The sequence below is a fragment of the Pavona decussata genome, unplaced genomic scaffold (genome assembly GCF_977016875.1).
Source record: "Pavona decussata unplaced genomic scaffold, jaPavDecu1.1 SCAFFOLD_156, whole genome shotgun sequence".
In the NCBI taxonomy this organism is placed as follows: domain Eukaryota; kingdom Metazoa; phylum Cnidaria; class Anthozoa; order Scleractinia; family Agariciidae; genus Pavona; species Pavona decussata.
Genome location: NW_028145568.1, coordinates 309,194 through 335,544, shown reverse-complemented (window position 1 = coordinate 335,544; position 26,351 = coordinate 309,194). Strand labels below are relative to the sequence as shown.

The following is a 26,351-nucleotide window of genomic DNA, read 5'->3' as shown; positions in this document are numbered from 1 at the left end:
TCTATCACACACGTGCAGTGCAGCTTTTATGAATCCCGGTACCTTTTGGAATCAGGGATGAAGGTGATTGACACGTTATGTTCGCAGTTCTCGGTATGTATTTGAACTGTTGCCAAAATCAGTTTGCAGTTATTGGCATTTATGTCTAAAACAAGACAAGGGCATTTACCGAACAGGCCTCATGCAAAACCTATTCATGGCTACTATTACGATACGTGCACATTCAGTTTCTCTTCAAATACTTTTAGTAATTCAGACCATTTCGGGGCACCTTGAGTTACTTGAACGACCTAAATATTTGTATATATCAGATGGGCGTGCATGAAGAGAAAACTTGTTAGTGCCTTAACAGACCCGGCGCGTGAGAGAGGAGCAAAGTCTGCCTCAAATCCCTCACACACCAATAGAGAGCACATCACGGATTTTTTAGATTATTTTTCTAAGCAAGTCTATTGCTAAAAAGGAGGGTTTCAAGTTGTTCAATTTTTGAAGACCTTTTCAGAACTTATAATGAAGTGGAGAGCCCTCCTACAAGTGACCTCTGCAAACAAGATGGGCAGGAAGGAGAAGTTAGTGCTGTGACTGAAATCAGTCCCCGCACTGGTTCCGAAATAGCCAGTAGTGAACTGTATGACGATAATGTCGATGAAAGCATGATTGTAAGTTCGAATTCTACTGAGCTTTTTGAACCTCTGGTGTTGAGTGAAAGTGATGTTAGCCTAGCCTTTTCAAGTGAAATGCAACAAGCGCGAGACCACAAAGATCTGGGCAGTTTTCCGCTTTTAAATATTAAAGAGGAATCTGCCCATCTCATTACTCCTGGTGAGTCAAAATAAGCACTGATATGCTGAGATGTCCCCTTAGTTATAAATTGTTATGTTTAAAAATACCCTTAGATTATGTGGGTCAACACTGTCATCTTGTATATTTATAAATCCATGTCTAAACTCTACCCGTATGATTCTTTATTACTGTCCTTTGATTGGACCGTATGTGAGGAAATCTCTGTTTCCTTTGTTTTCAGCAGTTCTTGTAACTTTTCTCTTTCTTCTTTCTCTTTGGATTCCCTTGTCTTTAGTTCTCTGTTTTCTGCCTCCAACCTTGCCATCTCCGCTTCATAATCTTTCCTAGTGCCCTCCAAGGTTTGCTCTTTTTTCCCTTCCTAGGCCTTCAAAATCTGTAGAAAAAAAGCGTTCCGTACCAGTCATTATTAGCCATTATTAAACTAATTAGTGCAAGGCAGTCTGCGCATGGGCCTTGCCCTTCAAGTAGTTAATTAAAAGCACAGGAGTCAAAATGCTGTGATCCAAGGAATAATATGAAACAATTTTGCTTGTAATTATTACATGACATGACAAATAAATCTGAATCAGATTTACTGGAAGTGGCTTCAGAAGGAAGACACTCTTCTCGAGAAACGTCAGTCTCCATAACTTCTGTTTCTTCTTGCCTATCTCCTGTTGCTGAAATAAATGAAAGGAAAAGAAAAGTGAAAAAAAATATATAAAAATACAGCAGTGGGATATTTCGATGACTTTGTTTTCGGTAGGGTGAAGGGACATGATGTCGCTTGAGGAAGGTGTGCCTGGGGACACTGACGCATAAATTCCAAATGCTATTCCTGACACCCAATCCGAGATGAAATGCCACTGTTATCACGAAAAAAAAAAAAAAAAAACGTTTGAAACAATGCTCAGAAAATCAAAAAATGGTGAGCACTTGCATGATACAGTATGTTCGCGTATGATAATTAGACTTCAGAATTCCCCAACTTTTCTATCCTTCTTTTTACCTTTATCTAGTTGCGACAATGTAGATTTGTCAATCAAAGATCTCTTGATCATGACGCAACCCTTCAGCAGCTTGGCATGGGATTGTGGAGACAGAAATCTTTGTTCCGTTTTCCTCAAATCTAATGTTAAATAAAAAAAGGCTGAGCTAAACTAAATAAACTTGGCAAACATCTAAAAATTGCACAACCACTTGGCAGTCAGGAGGCGGTTATCGCCATAAGAGTAGAGCAATTTCAGGAAAGATGCCTGGAAGGGGATATAACGCCCATCAAACCCAAACATTTATATACCTGCTCTTTTGGTGATTTCTCCACAAGACTTGAGCTTAGCTACCAGGCGACTCATAAAATGTTCTTTTCCCTGAGACGACAGCTGGCTAGATGGTGTGGCTACTCCGTACTTTTCATGAAGAGCGGGTTTCTGGAATCTCATTACATGGGGCACAATAACGTTCATGAAAAAAATTAATGATTTCCTCCTCTGAAACTGCTGTTGTTAGCTCCTGCATCTGTTAAACAAAAACAGCATCACAGTATCAATGCAACATCCGAAAACTAATTTATACAGTGCGTACGTTAGCAAGAAGAGAAAAGGATAAAGTTTTTTGCAATAGTGAAGAATGGAACCTTACTATGTGGGTTTGATTTCGCACAAGAAAGAACTAACGAGGGAAGTGCTAAAATTCGCCTCGAGTAACTATAGAGGATCCTCAATTACCTTTTAAGTTGCCATGAGAGCACAGGCCCACATTTTTTGCGAAACCTGTGCCCTTTCCTTCTTCTCCCAAGCCTTGCACCACAATCGCCAGAGAGTCGTTTAACTTCTAATTTTATTATCAGTATTAGTTTAATGTATATGTATATTGTAGTTTTAGTACATTGTTGTGCTCAGGGCTCCCATTGATAACAGACAGCTTTTTGCATCTGTAGGGGCTACCCTGAGCGTTAGAAATCAATAAAGGTTCTTCTTCTTCTTCTTCTTCTTCTTCTTCTTCTTCTGATGACCCTCATTCGATGTTAGCCACTTTCCTACAGACATAACTTGTCCGAGAACTGCGGAGACTTTTGATAGTAAGTTATCAAAAATTTGCCGCCATAGGGCTGATTGCTCCTCTGTGATCACTTGCTGGACAATACGTCGAATTCAATTCAATTAAGTGCGGCAGAAATGTGACTGTTGATTCAGACGTCGCACTTGTGCCGCACTTAATTCACAGTCGATACTGCAGTGTCTGTCGGTCAGCAGAAAATATGATAAAGCTAGAGTATCCAACATGGCGGACGAATATACGCGTGACCAAAATATTCTCCGTACTGTGCACTTCTTCATCGATGTCATCATCAGAGCTGCAATAGCTCTCCTGCAGTACTTCCATGTAGTTTTTTGCGAAGAAATTTTCTCTTCTTCAGATGAGCTTTCTTCTTTGATGGAATCGTGCGGGTGCCATGACGCCATTTTAAATGGTCAGCTTTCATTTACGCATGCTCAATACATTAACATACATTAATGTATGTTAATGTATAAATTCGATTCAACACGGTAGAAATGCGACGTTTGAATCGGTGCCGCATTGCTGCCTGATAATGCGACAAGACCAGTCGAACGTACGGCAGAAATTTGGCACTGATTCAGACGTCGAATTTCTGTCGAATTTAATTTTAATACATGATTGGGTAATAATACTTGGAAAAGTAATTTACTACACCTTTTGCTGTTCATTTAGAGAAAATACGCAATCATTTGCACTAAAAGTCAGACAATAAAGCAAAAATATGTTCATTTGCACCAATCGGCATTCCACAAGGACATCTGCATAATTTTTAACATTCAATTAAGTTTCAAGACTTTCATTAATGTCTTGTAAAATTCAAATTTGTCAAAGCAACTTTCATTTGCACGCATTGCAAGTTTAATAACATCAAAATAATATTCTTTTGTGCGATCGGACATTCATTTTAGTGAACAATATATTCAGTAAAATTTTAAACCATGGCTAAACAGTCGATAGCATCAATGAACAACCAATACAATTTTGTTGATAATCATTAGCGCCCTTATACAAACAATAGAGTGTTCTTTACATTCTTTTTGCAAATGAGAAAAATTTAATGATGACCGGATGATCATAATTCACTTACTTATGACATGACTCCTAGGTTCAAACCATTTACAATTTATGGTATTGTTTGGCTGTTCCTGTGGAAGTCACGACTGTAATCCCACAGGAACTTCACTGTTTCTGGGATGTCATTAAAGAAATCAGAAATTCTATGGGGGAAGACGAGTTAAGACTGGAAACGAATGGTCTCAGATTGGCATGCCTTCTTGGGTGGTTAATGGTGGCTGCCCAAGTCAATTCATTGGAAATGTTTCCTCTGTAAGGATCGATCCTAAAACAAAAAGAAATTGTTTTTTAAGAATAAAAAAATAATTTTGGGACTGTCTGAATTGGAAAAGATATTGTCACTGAAAAGCCCCACCAGGGGAGTGTCAATAAAGTATTGTATTGTATTGGAATGAGCAAACTTTGCAACACTATTTTGTTTCTCTCATTTTTTTTACATTAGGTACAGTACTCACGCTATTTGGTTTCCTGCACTCTATAGCACCATCATTGTACAGGATTTCCCCTCCCTCTGGTAACGTTTCTCTCTTTCTTAACAGGAATTGAAGGAAAATGTCCCGATAAAGGAGATGAACATAAAAGAGCTGTTAAAATTTCAAAGTGATGGAAATTAACGCGAATTACAGAAAAAGACAAAATTTGTTGAGACAACGTGAACAAATTTATTTTAACTCTAAGTGTAAAATCCGGAATGCAAAATTAATGTTTGTAAAATTGTTGCTTAACGTAGGCGTTAAGCGTAGGAATCTTTTCTAGTACCGACGGATCTCCACCCTGATAAAGCAATGCTATTCCTTCAGGAATGTATCGAGAATTTGGGGCGAAAATAACGGAAATTAAGGTCGCGGAAATTAATGTGGAAATTAACGTAAACAAAAATAAAGCGAATTTAAAAACTCGCATTAATTTCATGAAGAGTTCTTTTCCTAGAATAATAATAATAACAATAATAATAATAATAAAAATAATAATAATAGAGAAGTTTAATTCCATCATCATCACAGTTAATCTGAATTACAATGTGGTTACAATTGTACAACTATAAAAGTAAAGGAAACCACATTTCAGGTTAACGTTTCTATTAGAAATGGTGCTGTCAAGTTGTCTACTTTTTCTACTTGTCAAGTCTCTACTTTTCAATGCTCTGTTTTTTCATCAGGATAAGCATGTCATCTTTGAGTGCAGCAAATCTCGCCTTGCTTTCCTGTTTATGTTCTTGATGTTCCTCTATATACATGCCTTAGAGTCTGCTGTAATTTTTGACAACTTTGCCTGGAAGTGATATCGCCTCTTAATTCAGCTTCGGTGACTTCTATTTTTTTCTGAGTTGGTCACAGCCTGGCAAGTATCTTCCCTAGATCTTCTAAAACTGAATAGGACTCTTAAATCGTCTTTAAAAATGTTCCGAAATGTCGAATAGCTGATCACTGGGCCTCTATTATTTCTGTCAGAACGTTTTGTTTTAAAACTAGGATTTTTGGCAATAAACTCAAGCCACATCTTTTGCATTGACTCGTGAGATTCAACGTATCTTTTTACCATTTGCGCTCTTCGATAATGCGATAAAAGGTTTCTGGGCTTATTATGATGTTTGCCTCGCATGTCAGCTTCCACTGAGACACCATCGCCATCCATTTTTTAAGCAAAATTTCCACTTGTCTGATATCCCATAACACTTTTTAAGGGCACCTTTGCATACCTTTCCCAAGGGTGGTATTCGAGAAGTGATACGTCTTTTGCCAGTGAAACAGATTTTGACTTCCAAAAGCTTTGAAAGCATATAATTCTGCTCATTATAACTTTTCTGGGACACTTTTTGTCTCTGCTGCCTTATGACTTGCGGAACCTGAGCCGCACCATGTTTCATCAAACACCTTTGGCTCCAGGGACACACCAGAGATAACCTGGCAAGGTTCGCGTAAGGGCGATTTTTTCCTAAGTAACTCCTGCGTACATATATTGTCTTCATCTTAGCACTTTTTTTTTTTTCGTCCTCTTTCAACAGAGCTGGACAAAGGAACGCCATCTTTGAAATATTGCCAAGGATTTTCTCTTTCAAAACGGTACACCAGACGGGTTAAATCCACTTCGCCTACGTAGGCGCATTCTTCAATTTGGCTGCTTTCATTGGACGCCATGGGTCTGAATCTTTTCAGTGCTGCGAACTATTTGGTGCCCTCGTTTGAGTCTACAGGGCCGCTTAAATATGTTAACTGGGGGAATCCGGAAAAATATCTAAATAGAAAAGATGGCTGAAATATGTCAGCGCATTACGCACGTACGGCCTTCAGCTTACTGAAAGAGCATTCTAGAAGTAACTCCCCATCACGATACAGCGCATTTCGGTCTTTCTTGACTGGGCATGTTTTAGCCAAGACTTTGATATAATTTTTTAAATTTTTACACATTTTACAAGTGATTCTAACGTAACAGGTCGGATTTTACAAGATGTCTCTTCTCTGTTTTATTGGTTAAAATGTTAAAGGCATATTTCAAGCACAGGCGTGTGCAAGAACATTTTTTTTCACGTTGATTTCGCGATTTAATTGTTTGTTTGTTTATTTAATTTTGCAGTTACGAAAATCGCAACAAAATTAGTCTTTCGAAAGTCCAAAACAATAACATGTTGCACGATTTCAGCAAATGAGAAAACCAATCACAGCGGTAAGCAGAAATGAACACAAGTTGACTCGCTTGCAGCCTTGCATGAACAGTACACAATTTTGCAACGTACCGATAGTCAGTGCTTTGACAGCCATGTCATGAAAGCGAAAGAAAATGTTTTGAAAAGAAAAGTTGCATTTAATGGTTTGAAAGTTTCTCTGAAGGGAATTCCAGGACACTACTGCCGGATCCTTCCTCTAGAGCTAAAGAGCTAAGGGTTCAGGGCGCATTGATTGGGCATACAAACATGGAAAAAAAGAAAGAAAAGACAATAAGTGAACATATGAAGAAAACAAATATAAATTTCTATACTCTAAATAGATTGATTTAATTACGATCATGTTGTAACTTTCAGTTTTGAAAACTCAGAGATAAGAGAAGGAATGCCAACATAAATATCCTCTTTTATTAAAATATGGAATAACAGGTCTTGCATTTTCCTCTTAAAGCTGTGCTTGGGTAATTTTCGAAGTTCTAAGGGAATACTGTTCCATATTTTAGCCCCAAAACCGAAACCAGATGTTGGAAGGTTTTGGAAGGTTATTATAAAGCGCTTTTCACTCTTGGTTTTGCACAAGACAGTTAGAAAACCTGGATGGTCAGACTTAAAAGCGGTTTGCGAGGATTTGGTATTGTTTACAGCCCACCTTCTGGAGCAAGTTGAGTTATTTTGACTGTTTCCCAGTGTAGCTTATTCACTTTCAACGAAGCGACAATTTTAATGTTGTTTACAGGACTCTATTTGAGCGGTAATCTTAAGCTTTAGCTCAAGGATTCCTCGCAGATGATAATGCAAATTTAATATGGCGCTATTTCAGTACTAAAGTTTGAAAGGGAAAATTACCATGCACAAAAACACGAAGCTAAATTCCTTTATACTCAGCCAAATAATTATTAGCGAATTGTGATGAATTAAGGGCATAATCATTTACAAGCTTAACCATAAGTAAGTGGAAGGGTTTTTGACAACGAAATTACCTACTGAAGAGATTTGATAACCCCGTTTACGGCATCTTTGCGTTTGCCAAAGTTTGCCAAAGTCGTGTTCCATAAATAATTTCCTGCAGATGTTCAGTCGCCGTGATTCTAATTCATGTTCAGCATGAATCTAGTATGAAGATAAAAAATCAATTTGAAACCCTGTCTTTCTCTCAAGAAACCGATTCTGTTGAAGAAAGCTAGACATGAGAGCTAAAAGACCGGGTTTTGGGTGAGATTTTAGATGCGTTGGCGCGGTTCATTGTTGCTAAATTGTGACACATTTTGTAGGAAATTCACAGGTCATGTTTCATTTCATGCAAATGTTTTAACTTAGTGTCATGTCTAATTCCAAAGAAAAGCCTCTTTCGTTTTTCTCTACCATACTATTCTTTGACCTTGCTTAAAATCTTGTGATAAACCCTTATTGAAGTCTTGTTAATGAGTAGCATATTCAGCCTAGAAGTACTGGACTGGTGGAACAGCATATACGTTTCTTGATCTTGCTCTCCAGATGTCACAGTCAAGGTTTTCACCAATTTGCTGAGCCTTTTGTTTTCGTTGAGCTCTTTCACTGTCAATCTTAATGCCCCACCTCTTGAACCACCTACATATTGGAACAAAGGTATAAAATGCATTCTACTTTCTTTTTTAACATTTTTGTAACCTATTATATACTGTATATGTCAATTTTAATATTATTAGTACCTGCGCAGTTTATTCAATCGAAATCATGGTTGTCAAATATCAGCCTTCATTACCAGGGCCACACCCTCTGGGACTTCCAGAACCAAGGCCTTCCCCAGCGCCTCCTTAAGAAGCTGCTGGCACTCCATTTTCATTTAATTTTGGACTTAAGAAACAAAGTCCCAATCTGCTCCATTTCTGGAGTGATATCTCCCCTACGAAGCTGTTCGATAGCTTGCGCCAAAGTGACCGAAGGGGGGTCAGCTGCTGTACTAAAAGTGGAAGGAAGTGCAACATCAGCTTGGCCAACTATGCCCTGCACAAATGGTTTATGTGGTCTTCATAGGTTAACTCACAGAGACAATTATTTCATCTGAGTTTTAGTTCTGCTATACGCCTCATTATTATATACTCGACAAAATATCGCGTTTCTGATTGGTCAATGATGAATGCATAAATAGGTTATAGACTGCAATAGAGGTTATAGAGTGCAATACGGAGAAGTTGCCATGGAAACACCGGGGAAGCGCCAAATTTGAACACCAAATTATAAAAAAGATGGCTGACAGTCGGTTTGCTTTGTCAAACCAAAACATTGTCGAGCAACTTAAAGAAAATGCGAAAAACAAAAACACGTTGAAATCTACACTGACCTGGTTAAATGTCTGGCAAACATGGGCGACTCAACGAAAAGGAAACCCAAAAATGGAAGAATACGAGCACGAACAACGCGATAAAATGTTGCAAATCTTCTACACAGAAATACGCACAAAAGACGGGTTTGAGTACGAACCTGAGAGTTTAAAATCCATGCTGGCAGCCCTCGACTGCTATTTAAAAGAGCATGACTACATGTACTCTATTCTACGATTCCGAGAGTTTCACCAGTCAAAGTTGGTACTCGACGGAAAAGTGAAGTGTCTCCGTCAATAAGGGACAGCATTGACAATATGATGAAGAGCGTCGTCAAGAACGCAGCTCTGGAAACAAGCAAGAAGAAATTGACTTACCACACCGCAAGGAAGACAGTTGTGAAGAAACTCAGAGCAGCAAGCGTCGAGATGCAGTCGATAATCCAGGCGACCGGCCACGCAAGTGAAAACTCTCTTCATGACTACGATGAAGGTAGCGAGAAGGAACAGCGACAGCTTTCAAACATTATCAGCATACCTCCACAGTCAGCAGCCTCCAGCAGTTTTCTTGGTCTACCAATGTGGTCTTCTCCTGCAACGACTTCAACGTGTGAACAGGTGAAAACAAGCGGCCATGCTTTCACTGTGAACAACTTTCACAACTGTCAAGTCACATTTAACATGATTCAGGGACAATGCAGTTCACCAAAGTCGGCAAGTCAGAATGTTATTCCCTGAGGCCGATTGAGATCAAACATTTGAAAACAGATTAGCAGGCTTAAGTACTCTTGCCGCTTTTAATTTTTTTTCTGAGAAACTTTCAAATACTTCACGCTTGATTTACCTGTCACAACATTACATTTTTGATTGGATCAAATAAAACATGTGAGCATTTTGGAACCCATTGAAGTGTTTTTTGTAGTACGTAGGGCGTGCAAAGTAGCGCGATGGAGTAATTTTGTTGAGAATATAATAAATAAAAAATCGTATGAACCTGCTCGTGCATTTCGTGATTTATGGTCACTCGTGATGTTTTGAAAGTTCTCAAATTGCACTCGCCTACGGCTTGTGTAATTTTGAGAACTTTCAAAACATCACTCGTGCCCATAAATCACGAAATGCACTCGTGTTCATACGATTTCCTATACTTACCATTCGTGAGGGCTTTTTTATGTGGTCAGCTGAGTTAAGTTCAGTCCTGCATACAGGGGAAGACCATAACATTCTGCACATAAATAATGTTCACAGAATGTCTCCAAAGGCGTATGGAGGATATCCTTGCAAATTGGGCATTTAAAGTCTTCTTTGACTTCCTGCGTGAACTGAAATTTATGGCCCTCTTCAATCCGATAGGTGTGGAGACTGTCCATTTCCAACTCTTCAACTTTTCCTGTCACAGTGTGTGCAGTATCTTGGATGTGTTGCGATGTTTTCTCTGTTTCCTACATGGATTTAAAATTTTGCTTACCCTGTTTAATTGTTTTTGGTCTACCTCCTTTCTTTTTTTTTTCTCGATAAAACTGCATGTAACATGGGCAGTATCTGTGTGAATATGCCAAAAGACAGGTCCTTGTATTCGTGTTGGAGAGAGGTAACAGTGGTGGGAGAATGGAGCGGGATGAATTTCAGGGTCTTCGCCTACAGACTGAAACCATGGTTCTTGCACCGTTCGTTGAAAAATCAAGCCAAGTGCATGACTTGAACTTGCCTGGTCCTCGTCATATGTAGGGATACTCCATCGCCTGACATTTTGTGCCTGCTTATAGGGAAACCCAGCGAAGTTTGCTGTAGGATTTAAGTTCCAGTAATTGCCGGGATTCATTTTAACCGCTCTGTTCACTTGGTAAAAAGATTAATTAAAATTCAGTTTCGTAACCCTACTTAAAGCTAATGGAAGGACTACTAGCTTTATGACAAGTGCTTGACAAGAAAAATACATTTTTGTTTATTTAGTCAATTTTGTCCAGTTTTTACCCCGAGCAAATTTTTGCGGCGGTGCTTTTGAAATTTTTTTCATCTCAACCAAATTTTGTAAAGTTGCACCAAACCATCCGCACTTGTAAAGTGTTCGTGATGACAGAACATTTGTCTAAATAACATTTTTTTTGCTAGTGCGGATAGGGCCTTAGCTGCTATGCTTAGTCTAGATGAAGGGGGAGAAAAATTCCTGAGTGTTAATTTTAGAGTTCTTCGAATCATTCGTTTCGTCATTGCCTTAAAAATCTTTTTCAAATTTATCCTAGATGGTTCTTGGCTCCTACCTTTATACACTTTGTAGCCTCTTTCTCTTCGTCTAACTGTTTTCCTGCAATTATTATTATGAAGATCTACTTGATGCAAGTATGTAACATGTATGTCATGATCTCCATCGCCCTTTGTCAAGTGCAAGCTTACCGTATGTTGACTTTTGTCACAGTCTCCAGATCATTGATAAATTTCATACGATACTTGTATTTAACACATTCTGTAAGATTTAAAGGAATATATGGAAAAAGTTTCCTTGAAGCCAATTTACTCTTGTAAAACTTCCCGTGAAACATGCGAACTTATTTGTGGCAACTCAAGTTGACAATTTGTATTGCTGTTGCGTGAAACTGCAATTACTCGCATTCTTTTCTGACTGCAAAACTCTGTAACTACACATTTGGAAAGATTGAGAACATATGGAAGGTGAAAATGGAACTAAAAGACAGTAGATTTGAAAACAGCCCAAGGCAAGGAGGAAAAAGTAGAAAATTTGGGAAAGGAATATAGGAAAAATATCTCTTAGATCCAATTTATCTTTGTGGACAGGATAAAGATATTTGTTTACGATTGCCCAGATTCCTTCCCGACTACGAAACTTTGCATGATCACTTACATAATTAGCGAGATCAAAACAAATATGGAAGGCAAAAACGGCCACTAAAAGACAATAAATTTAAAAATTGCCCAAAAGTAAAGTTAAAGAAACAAACATACTGTTCTGAAGAACTCACAACTCTTATAAGCTTATCGCTTTTTTGCTTTTGTGTTCTGCTTTTGTAACCATTTTATGAATCCTGGTACCTTTTGGAATTTCACTGTAGGGATGAAGTTGATTGACATGTTATGTTCGCAGTGCTTGGTTTGGACTTGAACTGTTGCCAAAATTAGTTTGCGGTTATTGGCATTTATGTCTAAAACAAGACCAGGGCATTTACCGAACAGGCATCATGCAAAACGTATTGATGGCTACTATTATTATATATGCGCATTCAGTTTCTCTTCAAATATTTTTAGTATTTCAGATCATTTTGGGGCACCTTGAGTCACTTTAAACGACATATCATAAATATTTGTATATATCAGATGGGCGTGTATGAAGAGAAAATAGAGAGAATAAATGTAATTCCCAGGAAATGCATTGTGTCAATGATATGGACAACAAATGCAAGGAAACATTGGTGTATGTACTTAATTGTTATATTTCGATATGATACTATATCATCTTCAGACTAAGGTGACAACAAGTAGCTATGATTTAAATAGTGAAAGATGGTAAATTAGCAATTTAAAACATGCACATGAAAATACAAAACAAGAATAAAAATTTCAGGAGAATAGGCATAGTTCTCTGGTAGCCTTTAAATGAGTGTGGCCAATGTGCAAGCCACGCGAGGCAGACGTGAGAGGCATGAACAAAACATGCGAGGCTTGCGAGGCATGAACAACCCCCAAGATAAATGCTAACCGGGGAGCTATTTAAGCTAACCGGAGTGCTTTGAGTGCCTCGTACGGCTGCCTCGCATGGCTCGCTGGCTCACAGATTGTCAAGACCCCCTTTAAACCATTATTCATTGCTGAGCGCTTGATATGTTAGGCTTCTTTGTATTGAAGTAAATTCCAATTATCATCGTTGTCTTTTTTCTTTGTGTTAACACGCACGATATGGGTAAGATATTCTTGGTTCATTGGAGTAGAAGGTGGGTTGTTATTAATAAAAATGTCTGATCTGATCACAATAGCGTAGATGTTTATATATAGTAATGAACAGTATCTATAAATAATTTAATTGCATTATCTTTGATTCTGCATGTATTTGAGCCCCAAGTCCAAGGCCTCATAAATTAATATTATTAATTCCTCATTTATTTTAGTTCCAAAATAGACAATTGTCTTTTAGAGCAATTTAATTTCAAAATGCTCAGGAAGGGCAAGTTCCTATAAGCCCACATTCGCTTACTCACTTGATTGGAAGCGTGATTTAATGAATGAAAATCCATTCCAGAGGCTCACCAGACTTGTACTTACATGTACTTACTTACTTACATCCTGAACCATATGTGCTATGTTATAAACAAAGTAATGTTTACAGTAATAATGATAATTAGCATAAATAATATGTATCACTGACTTTATAATTATTACCTGACACACAGAATGAAGAACTTTTCCAGGTGTGCTGCTTTGAAATGCATTATTCCATCGTTGGAAAAAATAGGAACTGAAAATGTAGATTGCCTTCCCCTTTGAATTTCAGAGGGATAAATAGTAAGTTAATATACTGTAAATGTGTATGGTTCTCTTAAATTTTTTGGTAGAAATGACAAAAAAAATACCATCATCTGAAACTTCCTAGCAAGAAGAGCATTATATCCATGTATGCCCTAAGAGAAAGAGAATAACAAAACATATTGGTGACAAGAAAGCAGGATTCATTCCACAAAAATGAAGTACCTCTGTGATAATAGAACATTATCTGTCACAGTGAAAATTTGAATGACAGGAGCAATACACAAGAGATGTCAATATGAATGGCCAGACTGAGGGCAACCACACTGTTCAAGATTCAGGCCATATGTCACACCAATTTAAAACAATCCAACCACTCAATAAAACAAATCTGCAGTGTTCAAGATTGTTCAGCTTTGGTTTTGTATAATAAGCTAAAAGACTAAAGATGATTCTTTCTGTTTCTACCTTACAAGTGATTAATCTCGATAGAGCTGTCTGGCAAGTGGTCACAACAATATTCCTTCAAATTAGGTCAGGTAATTGCTTTATCAGTGGCTAACGTGAATATACAACCAAATTAAAAGGCATGGGTTCCTACTATTCATTTATTGCTCCAAACCTCATCTAATCATTTATCCAGCATTCCTCATAACACTACCAAGGTTTCCATTCTTGAAATCGCCCCAAGGAAAGTGCAGATATGGAGTAATTATGATTCATGGAGGAGACATCTTTAACTGTTGTAATATTTATCAGAAAACTTTCATCCATGTCAGCACTGCCGTTGCCTTTTTTCATTATCTTGCCTTTGCTGTGTTGCACCTTAATATGAACTTTGCATTCTTTCACTTGTGCCTCACCTTCATTACTTATTAATTAAGTACAATTGTTTAGTTTTTTACCAGTTTTATGACAATTTGGAAGTCACCAGTTCTGTCACCGCTAATTAATATTCGCCGCAAGTCATGTGTAATATGAACATGAAACATTTCAGCATGATATTTATCACAGCAAAGCAAGCGTACACGTAAGCCATCCATCTAATCAACTTTGGTATCATTAGTTTCTCTAAAAAAATTATTTTGCTCTACTGTCGTTGTTTTGATGCCCTCGCATTAAGTGAAAGAAAACTTTGTGTCCATTTAAATTAGCAAAGAAGGCAAAAGGGCAACACAGTGGCCGAATTCCCATCAGCGATGAGCGTGCACATTGTCTTTCTTCAAGCGATCGCGGCTCATATTTTTATCAGGCAAAAATTGTTGAAGGACTTGGATGGCGATAAGCCAGAACAACCTGAAGAAGCAGTCAGTGCCAGTCAAGCCAAATTGGTGACAAACAAAATTTCCCGCATCACCCAACCGATTGGGCTGAAAATCGGCACAAATGTTCTAAGATACCTTCTTTGCAAAAAAAAGTGTTGATGCTTTTTGAAGTTTGTTCCCGTTTAAAAGTTCAGTTTAAAAATGTTCAGGTTAAATCTTCAGAAGATAGACCACCCCCTTGCTTTTTCATGCAAATAACTAGAGACCAATAATATTGTATTTTACTCGAACTTTAACAGTTTGGCGTTTTCAATTGAGCTAGATATCAAACTGTTGTTTAGCCTTCTTTGCTCTTTTCCCACTGCAGGTTGTTGTTAAGAAGATATCCTTTGGTATAAACTTATCTACAGGTACATTCACCCACCCTCGATAGTTACTAGGTGTGATGGATGGTGGTGGAGTATTGGGTTGTGATAATAATTGTGTGACAGACGTACACAAAGAATTAGAACAAGAAGAAGGAAGGGTGGATGAATGCACTGTGGCTGGTGAAGACATAGACGTAGACGTAGATGGGGTGGATGAATGCACTGTGGATGGTGAAGATATAGACGTAGATGTAGATGGGGTGGGTGAATGTGCCTCTACACTCAGTCTCCTAGTCTTGGATTTCTGCTTAGCTTTGGTTTTTCCCTCCTTTGGTGGGGATTTGGCCATTGCCTTGTTGCTGGACACGATCTGCAGCCTCCCGTACCAAACAAATTACTGTTAAGCAACGTTGCTTGAGCGACGCACGAACGCTGCGAGAAGCGTTGCAGAAAGGTTGCACGAAAGTTACATTTTTTAGCGGTGCCTGACTTTCGAAAAATGGCTGCATGAATTATGCATAAGCTAGGCAGTGCGTTGCAGGAAGGTAGCCGTGCGCTGTAGAAGAGTTGTCAGAAAACTGCCCGTAAAAAGTCATGCAAAGCTATTGATTGAGCTACGGCTAGATAAGCATTGCTTGCGCAGCGGTCGCGTGATGCGAGCGCTGATTTTCAATAGATAAATATGCATCCACGTCTATGAGCATAACTATCACAAAACAGTGGTGTATTCTTGTAGCTCCAATCCAGTCGCAGCGTGAATTTAGCTTGGCCGTAACGCAGCATTAATCGATAGTCAGCACAACACATTTGTTGTTACGTTATGGGTATTACGATGCTGACGTATCCTGTCAAAATCAATTTTTTCGGTCACGAGTAGCACTATTTTTAAAATAAATAAAAAAGGCAGACAACCCTGCGGTATTTATTTAACTAGGCTCAAATTAAGGCATAATAATTACATGTATCAGTATTGCATTTGTACAGTGACATGTACATGTACAAATTTCGTCTAATTCGAACAGCTTGTTGAGGCTATAATTAACATTATAACATGTAACAAACGTCTTAATATGTCTCGCGTATTAATATAGACTTACAACTGAAACTTTCGGTACACAAGATCCATAAAATAAAATAAAAGTTGGAAAACTATATAAATCGTTTTCAACGTGCACAGTCACTTATCGTTTGTAAGCGTGAGCTTTCTCTGAAGCCGTCGAACAGCAGTGACACATGTATTTGTTGCGGATTATTCGACCCCAATCTAATTTCGCCTCTGGGTCCTTTAGTTTATTGTCCTTCAACCACACGGAATGGCACTTCTTAGCATATACTATGAACAAACAATAAAACAGTGCGATTAGTTTTAAGACCCGATGTCCAATAATTTCCGCACACTCTAATGTTTCATACTTGATCACGTGAATGAAATGCGTCACATGGATTGTTGTTTACATGCAAGAAACCTTGTCAAGTTTAGCACTATATGTCAATGCATGGAGGCAATTCTGACTTTCTCGGCCTCACCTTCGTCATCTTATACTACAATGATTAAATTAAGCGAAGCGAAGAAATCTAGCGACTTCTAGACAAGTGATGATATTGAACGTCATTGCGTGATGGTCGTATAATTTAGGGCAATTTATTTTAAAAACGAAATCAGTGTAGTTATCATTCGGTTCATCTTACTGATCTTACCAATGATTGCATGAACAATCTTCTGGTGTGAACTGTAGAGCAGCTTGGTTGGCAGCATGGGTTTTTGCTTTCTCCTTGTCCTTCTTGGAGCTTTTCTTTTTTGCAGAAGCTTGGTTTCTGGGAGACTGGTCATTGGAGCCCAAACAGTTTTCCTTTTCTTTTTCTTTCACTGATAGAGACTTTGATTTAGTTCGCTTCTCGCTTCCACTCACTTTCTTTTTCTTCGCCTTTTGACGAGGGACATTTTCTGGGTCTTTTAAGCTGGAGTGATCTTTACCGTTGTCAATTTGCAATTTTCGCTTTCGGGTTGCCTGTTCCTTGCTAGATGAGAAGCTCTTGATCTCGCTGCACTGACTTGCCTTCATTACTTCATCTATCAACGTATTCATGTGATCGGTAAGGAAAGCTTTGTTCTCTGTGAAGGGAATGACAGTGGCTTCATTATAATTTATACTTTCTGATGCACATTTCAAGGGAATGTAATTGCGTAGAAACCAGTGTGGCACAACATCTGTACCTTTGAAACATCTACGTAGAATTGTCATGCTGGGTTTTGTGACTGTTCTGACTTATTCCTTGATGTGCAAATGTAGAAATGTTTGTCCACGCTGAAAGAAATGCCATTTTGCAACGGTCTAGGCGCTGGTTAACTGATACCACGCTCAACAGCAAATCTGGCAGGGAAAACTGCGTAATTTAGTGGAATTGTCTCAGGCAACTATCACTGATCGTTCTTGACTTCGATCTTCAAAACTGGAAATAAAACTGAACAAAATATAACGTACAGTTAAACCCACTTTGTTGGGCGCCAAAATGCTTTCCGAACTTTCATTTTGAAATCTCTGGTCGAATAAAAAGCCAACCGATTTTTTAATCTTGGTGCAGCATATATTGTCTTCTTACCTCCAATTTTAACTATCTTTGTCGCCCATCCCTTGCCTTCAGCTGTTAAAGTTGCCGAAGCTCCCTCCTCTCTCTTGTCTTTCGGAATTTTGAACAACGCCATGACATTAAAATGTTTGGTTTCAATCCAGTAGACAATGGCATATTTCGTTGGGCTCTTCCCTTTTCTGACCAATCGATTTTTCAGCTGGTGCCTCGAGTTGGAGAAGTTTGCTTGCAAGGTTTGCTACAGACATATCACTGAAAATCTAATGAAGCACTCCCGTCGTTAGAACTACAAGAAGGTCACTTCAATTCAAATTTTGCGCGCAACACACCCCAGCCTCGCTTCGAACGATTAATATGGTCCTTTTTCAGTAAAATCTGTCAGCATGATTGAAATGTTTTCCTTATCTGCCGTGCACATACCTTTTATTGCAAAAAAAATAAGGTAGTTTTCTTTCAGGTGGCTGTTAAAGATTAAAGCCATCAGAAAAAATAACACCTTTCCTGAATTTTTTTTTTATTATTGATGGTTCTTTCCGAAGAACTAAAAAAATCAAACCATCTAAGAGTTTTATTCTTGTTTGCTGAATTTTAATTGATGATGAAATGGCGTTTGGCGTCCATTCTTGAGTACTTTGACATGGCGGAAATTCCGGAAATAGCGCACTCGTCATCTAGTGGACTTTGCATGGGTATCACGAAATTGGCCGGTTTGTCTTTCCCTTCTCCTTCATTACGTCTGCTTTTTCTTGAAACGTAGCTGTGGTACACTTTCTACCCCACCTTCCTTTTACTGATCAGAACAATTCATAGCGCACTTTCATTTATGACCGGTAGACAACTAACACGGAAACCAATCATTGCGTGAGCAGGTTACTAGCACGCTATTTTCTCTGACTAGGCAAGGAAAGAGTCTGTCAACACAAACATATATTATCGTGACCGAGTCGGGTACAATGGGAAATAAAGCCATCAAGCGTGAATGGCAATAGGCATCTTGTTTAAAACGAAATGGAAGAATCCAGTGACTTAATCTCCGACGTTAAAACCGGTATATCTCAGCTCACAAAAACTGACTTAGAGAAAACCTGCAGCGATATATGTCAGGTTACTTGGGGATGAAATTGAACAAATCGCATGGCCAGTCGATCTACAGCTCGACTATGATGTTACGAAGAGTGAGCCCCAAGGAAAACGACGTTTTAAAACAGCAAGAAGTACATCTGAAGCATCTGAGTTTCACAGTCAGTTTCACATCGATCTCGCTCGCTTGATACTAGTTGCCGCTGACCAGAGCCTGCGTATATCACTAGTGGAACGTACTGCCAAAATGTTACCGATTACGTACATTTATACATTGCAGCTTCAGTTGTTATCTTTTTTTCTTTTGCTCATTACAACCTTTTCAGCTAGAGGCGTTCGTAGAATAACGTAGGACATTCACACTCATCCCGCAGAAGAGGTGAGAAAATTGCAATTCTCAGTAGAAACGTACCCTTCGATCCAATGCATGCCACTCCAAGATCATGCGAGATACGTGTTATGTTTAGGGTGCTATCAGAACAAAGCGTAGGTTATATTTTCTAAGAAACTCCTTCGTTTATTGCTTCGAATAGTAGATATACTTAAGCTTACATTTTCTTGTCCGAATTACTGCACACGTGCGTGTAATTTCCAATGGTCTGTCTGCATTGAATGTGCAATCTTCCAGTCTGGATTAGCAGCGCTAAGAAATCTAAGTATTCTAGTTAGCTGGAGATGTTCACACATGTTGCAGCTGCAGCTTTTTAGCAATGATTTGCAGTGCTACTTAAACATTGCTTTATCATTGTTAAATTTTGCAACTTTTATGCAGCGTTTGATTTTCTGCTTCGGACGCTTGACCGATTCAAGAACACTGCAACAGCGACGCATTAGTGCTGTGCAACTGAAAGTGTAAACTTATGTAACGCTGCAGGAGCGTTGTGCCGTTCGTACCGGCTCTCGGATTTCCATAGGAATTCCATTCCCACCTGCAAACAAATATACATGTTACCTTTAGAATAACTATGTTACCCCTAATTTTCCCTCCTGGTTCTGATTAGAAAACTGTTAGTGTAATGTCAGCATAAAAGCTCTTTACTTTTATAGTACAATTTTATTGCCATGTGATTTCAAAAGAATAATCCATCCTGCAGAATGACTGTACACTCCAAATAGATCACGGCGTCAGGAAAAAACTTGGACTTACGCTAGGCATCCATGGAAACCTCTTTGTACCAGGTCCAAGTTGGAGCACTTATATGGACCTGGTCCATGGACCCATGCCATTGAATAAAGTAAAATGAAATGAATTGAAATGGAACAGATATTATTCAAGTAACTAGTCAAATTGCAGGATTTTGGGACAGCAGTACCCCTAGCACCAAAGATCGATAAAGTTGTTGTCATATATAAAGGGGACTATTAATGTTTAAATGATTATTATTTTGATCCACAACTTAATTGTTTCCCTTCGATTTGTTTCATTGAAGCAAAGTACAAACCCTTGTAAAAGATCAGGTATGACCACAAGATCAAAATCTAAAATTAGCTTCCTAATATTACCAGATTTATGTCTTTCTATTTTTCTATGAGAGACAAAATGGGGTCCATGTCAGTCAGGTCCAAGTCCATATGAGTGAAAAGTCCCCTTACCCTTTGGATTGGGTCCATGTTTTTCCCACCCTGAATCAGCAGTCTTGCTATTAAAAACCTCCACCCAAGTCAGAAGGCACAAATAGCAAATGACTTCCAGTTGCTAAATAATCATAAAGAAGAAGAAAGAGGAGGAGGGGGAGGATCGGATTAAAAGAAGGAAAAGAAGAACTGAAGGAGGAGGAGGAGAAGAAGAAGAAGGAGGTTTTTTATTGCCAGAGGCCAGGGATCATGCCTCATACTTTTATTGAGCCATGTGTTTCAGTCAGCTTATAAACTGTATATGTTGTATAAGGAGTTGTTCCAGTAAAGTCAACTTCACCCGATTGAGTGGGAGCATGAGATTGCTCCCACGAGTTACAACTCGTTCATATTAGCATGCATTCAAAAACCAAACACTGTTATTGACTATATATAGACACTGACCTTCAGTTCATCGAGTTTTGTTTTCCCATCTGTAGTTTGCGGGAGACTGAACTCTCCAAGGCCGGTGTTCAAATACTTTGATTTAAGCAAAACTCTAGAAAACATTTCTAAAACCAAAAAATTGAGAACAACTCTTGATTTACTTGTAAACCTGATCATGAGCTGGTTCTCTATGAACTGTGGAGGATTCTGGTTATCTGAATTAACAGTTTGACGAATTATATGGACCAGTCAGATGAATTGCTTTGGATTTTCTCACCGATTTACTATTTACAGAAATTCAGCGTAGAGAGGAAAAGTGTTATTACTTACAATAGTGTTTTGGAAGATAATGCTAGTCTATGCCTGTAAATTTGATTAAGGAACTCAAAGACTTAACACTGTTATTCCATAGGCACTAATGCTCAACATGAAGTGATAAGTGAGTAATTGGTTAGATATTACATTACCTTGTACAGTATATCTAACATAAATAAGTCACTCTAATTATTTTATTAAATTCTCAACATTGGGAAGTGTTATTGAATTTTTCATTATGCTTCGAGACAAAACTTCTGAAAACCTTTGAAATCAATGTGGCAGGATTAATTCATGACCCAGCATCCAATTTATCGATTAATTATGCTGATAACCTGACTACAGGGTGCATGAACCAGTGAGAAAGCTAAAAATTCAATGACCAAGATTGAGAATTTTAAAATAGTTGTCTATGGGACAAATAATAATTACTTATCTTACCATTTTGTTGTTTAATTATCACTCCTGTGCCAAGACATTTTCCTTTAAACATAATCTTCAGAAGATCAAGACCTCTGCAAATGAATACATAAGTATTTAAACAGTTCATTTATTTGAACAGGCAAACACCATATTAACTATCCTATGAAATTTACAGAGCATGTTTGTAATCATTTAATGATCCTGATTGCCTTAAAATGATAACCTAGTGATACCACACTCCATAATAACTCGTCTATTTACTTACATTGTCTGTGTCAAAAACATGTATAGACAAGAAAAGTAAAACATTTTTAGTTGGTTTTCAGTTGCAGAAGTAATAACAAATTTGGATGAGGGAGAAATTAAGTAAGTGCAGTTCTGCTTTTCAGTAAAATATTTATGACTTGCATAATGTTGCATTTCACATGTGGACATTTTATCTTTCTCAAATCCAAATATGCTATTTGTGAAATGTATGGTTTGTGGATATTGTCTCTCTGTGTATGTACAAAGAATTTACAGAAGTGCGCATGCATGTTTTTTTTATCAAGCACAATCAATTCAGGAAGATACATACCTTTTCCAGCTGGTCTCACCTTTTACCCAGCTCATGGTCACCAACATATTATTATTTTATGTTGAGATTATTTTAACACAACAAGTTACGTTTCTTTATGTCAATTAAAGTGTATTGTTAAGCTGTTAATCCAACATGCCAACGTGTGTAAGGGTTAAACAAACGGTTGCACAGCCTTAAGTACTGCTTATTTGGAGCCTGGCAGACTCGAACTGCCTTACACCAGCTATGTGGTAACTGGTGTAACCTCACGTGGAACCCCTTTCCTTAGACCCAGGTGTGGAAAGAGTTATAAGGTGCAGTATAGCAGGAAGAGGTTTATTCTCATTTAAAAATTAAGGTTGCACAAGCAGAAAAATTACTTGGAAAGTTAGTCATTAATTAGCGGAATTGTGTTACAATAACGATGGTTACTAGAAGATATCCAGCAACTGGCATTTGGTCTGTTGAAGAGATTATAGCACGAAGTGAGAATCCAATGCAAGCTTATCACTTCATAATGCACCATCATCACCAGCAACTCTATTTAAAAACAGGGAATAGCATCTCATCTTTAATTCCATTAAAGATCTCATTTTTCATATAACAGACCAATAACCTTCAAGAATTATAAAAACAATAACCGTAGGGCAAACTGTCTCAGGTGAGTCGCTTGCAAACATAGTGAACTTAAATTTTCTGACATAGCAACCTCCAGGATTATATGATATTGCTCTTAATCGTTTATAAGCTGGCTCCCATTCATTCAGTTTAAACATCTGTCAATAACATACTGAACTTACCCTGGTTCTTTAACTGCAGGTTTGTCAGTCTTAATTTCCTTCCGTCCCTTCTGTTGATTCAAAGTAAGAGTAGACAGCATTATGCTATCCGGGTAAGTCTTTGAATAGTCACAACTTAAACAGTTGCCTCCCATAATCCTTTAATTTAGACTGTGTTTTGTGTATTAAAATCGAGCAGAAATTCAAGGTCAACCAAGTAGCTGCCAGATAATTAGGAACTTATATGAAATATATGCACCTTTTAGGTACACAGAACACTTACTGGATAGTTTTGGTAGCTGTTTTGTACTGTATATTACAATCTATAATAATAATAATAATAATAATAATAATAATAATAAATAAAATAATAACTTTATTTATCCCGATAAAAGACCAGTCAGTCAAACAACAAAGGTTGTTAGACTGGTATTAATCGGTGACCAGCACATAAGAAATATATAAAAATATTTACATGAAAAACAGCAGTAAAAAATAGTGAGTGAAATATAACAAAATGAACTAAGTGTCGCTTTTACAAATACATATGTATGATTGGCCCTATCCATGTTCATCAAGTAAGTAAAAGTTCTGACCTTAAACTGTGCAAGTGTTCTTAGCACACGTAACTCTCTTGGTAGTTTGTTCCATGCACTCGCAGCCGAGAACTTAAATGAAACTTAAGAAATGAAATAAATGAAATGGAATAAAGAATCACACCTGCAACTTTCCCACTCGCGGTAGATAATTTCTGCGATTGATCAGGGAAGTGCTTAAGCACTTTTTAACATCATGAAACCGGTTCTTCAATTGGGGGCAAAAGTCAATGACCTGTACAATGCAAACAAAGATAACTTAGGTACAAAACACCCAGCTGACATTAAAGCTGGTAAATTGCTGCCTATACTAAATCAACAAGCTCGGCATAAAAATAAACGAAACAGGAATAAACCCTTTGTTTTGATCACACAACTTATACGCTATGCAAAGTGGTTGCATCCTGCACTGAAGTACGTCCCAGTTGAACCAGTATTCCATTCTCATTGCGTCTGATAATTATTGTTTTCACAAATCGGTGAAAAGGTTACAGCATAGTCCAGAATTAATTGGACAGTCTGCAGAGATTACGAAGAACTAAGAAGACTTACCAACTGGTTGAAGGAGTTCCATTTGCCTCCCGAAATTCTCGAAAATGGCGGGGCTTTATCCCAAATTCTGGCTCGTTTGGCAGCCTCCTTCAGCAGAAACTGTCAATAAGGTAGGTCTGTTTTAAAACAAGCTGTAGACCAGCAACTTACTGTTAATGTGTTACTAGTTTTTCTCCAGGATTTACATACTAGTCGGTTAGAATCAACATAAAAAAATGGCCATCGAATCGTCGCCGCCGATATATTTCGTTACACTTCCGAGAAATATAAAACAAAATGAGTTTGATCAATAGACTTCAACATTTCCTTCACTTCACCGAACAAAATTATCAAAACAGGGGGAAAAAAGATTCATCATTGAACAATGACCGTGTTTTCTTGTTGGCGGGAAAAAGCGCCATTGTTGGACAACATGTGACCACGGACCAGCCAATGAATGTGCGCGATCTACAGCTGTATGCAACAACGAAGTGAGTGATAAGCTGAAAGATTTACTGGTAAGATATTTGTTAAAAAGAAATCCTGGAAAAATTAAGACTTTTATTGGAATCGAACCCAAGTGCTCTGAGATACCGACGCATTGCTCCTCCAACTGAAATAACATTTATTCGGCATTATTCATGGTTGATCACAAACTAACAAAATTACCCAACCGGATGATACAGTAGCTTAGTTCATTAAGCGCAAAGCAAGCTAGGGACCAGAATCGATCACAGCAAATAAAGAGCAAGAAGCAGATGAAGATAAAAGAAAACAGACGTTAAAAGGCTTTCTATCACCGTATTCAGGATAACCTATTATTTTCCTAGCACGTCATTTAGAAAGCGAAGTCTTAACTTTGGGGACTAAGGAAATTATGCTAAACGTGCAATGAGTATAGGCTCGCCTTTAAATGCATGTAAGTGTAGGATAATATTTCTGTATTTCGTCTTGCAACTGATGCAAAGATTAAGTAAATCAAATACAATTTATGGGTGCAAAATCACGGCATACCTTAAAGTAGTTTTGGGCCTCCGTCTCTTTGTTACCTCCGCGAACTTTTTCAAGGAGCTCATCCGCAGTAAACCTAACTCCCTCTTCACTCTCGCTTTTGTTAGTCACGCTCTCACAGCTTGTCGTCTTTTCGTCTGTTGCGGGTTTATCTTGATCTTGGTGCTGCTTAGCCAATAGCCCAGAAAGCAGAAATTTTTGTTTTTCCGGATCTAACAAGTTAAAAAGTTTAGTAATATCAAAAGACTCCATCCTAGCTTTGTCACTTTGTGTAAAATATGGGGAACGTAAAAATTCAGAAAGGCCGGGAATATTTTCCCGCCCAGAATGTTACCTTATGCGAAGAACCAATGAAAAGAAGAAATGACAATGACATCACACCGTCCTTATGTACGACCGAGATGCATGCTGCCCGAGAAGGACAAGATCCAAAATGGCATCTTTGGCATCGTCCTCGTCTGTTTCGTGTCCTTGTGTTCTTTCCAAGGGCAGGCCTGTGTCTAGTAAAAAGGTGAGGGCTTCACACATGAATATCTGTCACAGCTCGTTGAAAAAACGTGGAGATGAGTGACCAAATTGCATCCGATGAGCCAACAGTGGATGATCTGGACGCAGTTGTAGTTGTTTGTTGAAGAGGAACAGAGTGATAACTGCTGTACGATTTATGTCCTCTTATTTCTGTGTTAAATTACAAGAAACCTTGAAAGAAACAGAAAGTTAACAGGAATACAGAGTAAAGTTCTGCTGTTATTTTCAATTATTAAAAACTTGTAAATGTAAAGTAAACAGGAACAAAGACTAATTTATAGGTTACAAATTTTGTCTGAAAAATTCTAAAAGAAAGTGCACATTGTTTATACTATAATAACTTTGTTAAAAAAAAATGGTTTCACTAAATTTATGAATAAAGTTGTGACATTGGTAAAATATTTTGTTTAATCTGAATGATAACTGAGTGATAACTGTACTCACAGTGAGAATACAGGTACATATCCAAATGTCTGATCAATGTACATCAAAGTGCAACAACTGTCAAGTTTTTAATGAATAAGGAGGAATTCAAGTAATAATAATTCAGGAGTTATAAAAACTTGTTGAAATATGTACAGTAGTGTTTCAGTTTCTACTAGGTGGATTAATTGTCTAATACTGAAAGGATACGATTGGATTGCATTGTTATTTTTAAAGAGATGTTATCCAGTTGAAGGAAAGCTGCATCAATTTCGTCATTTTGTACATCTTGAGAAATATTGTTTTTTCATTAGGATAAGCATTAGATCAGTGAATGCTGTTAGCCAACGAGGTTCCCCATCAGTTTGAGCAGGAAGTCTGGCAGATATGTTCTTGGTTGCTGATTTAACCCTTTTGGTGGCTCAGCAAGAATGGCATTTGAAAATTGTTGAGCCCATACCATGTGGCATTTTTTCTGACATGACTTAATTTGACAGGTCATGTAGATATTGACCTTATCCACGAAGTTGA

The 26,351-nt window shown here is 37.9% G+C and overlaps 1 pseudogene across 1 annotated transcript; it reads right to left on the bottom strand.

Moving 5' to 3' along the window:
• Positions 1–949: 949 nt before the first annotated feature.
• On the bottom strand, positions 950–1,905 carry LOC146465137 (uncharacterized; annotated as a pseudogene). The gene is made up of 3 exons (XR_014868330.1): positions 1,793–1,905; positions 1,380–1,463; positions 950–1,177 (listed from the first exon to the last, which is right to left on the bottom strand). The product of XR_014868330.1 is annotated as an uncharacterized LOC146465137 (transcript).
• Between the last annotated feature and the right edge of the window lie 24,446 nt (positions 1,906–26,351).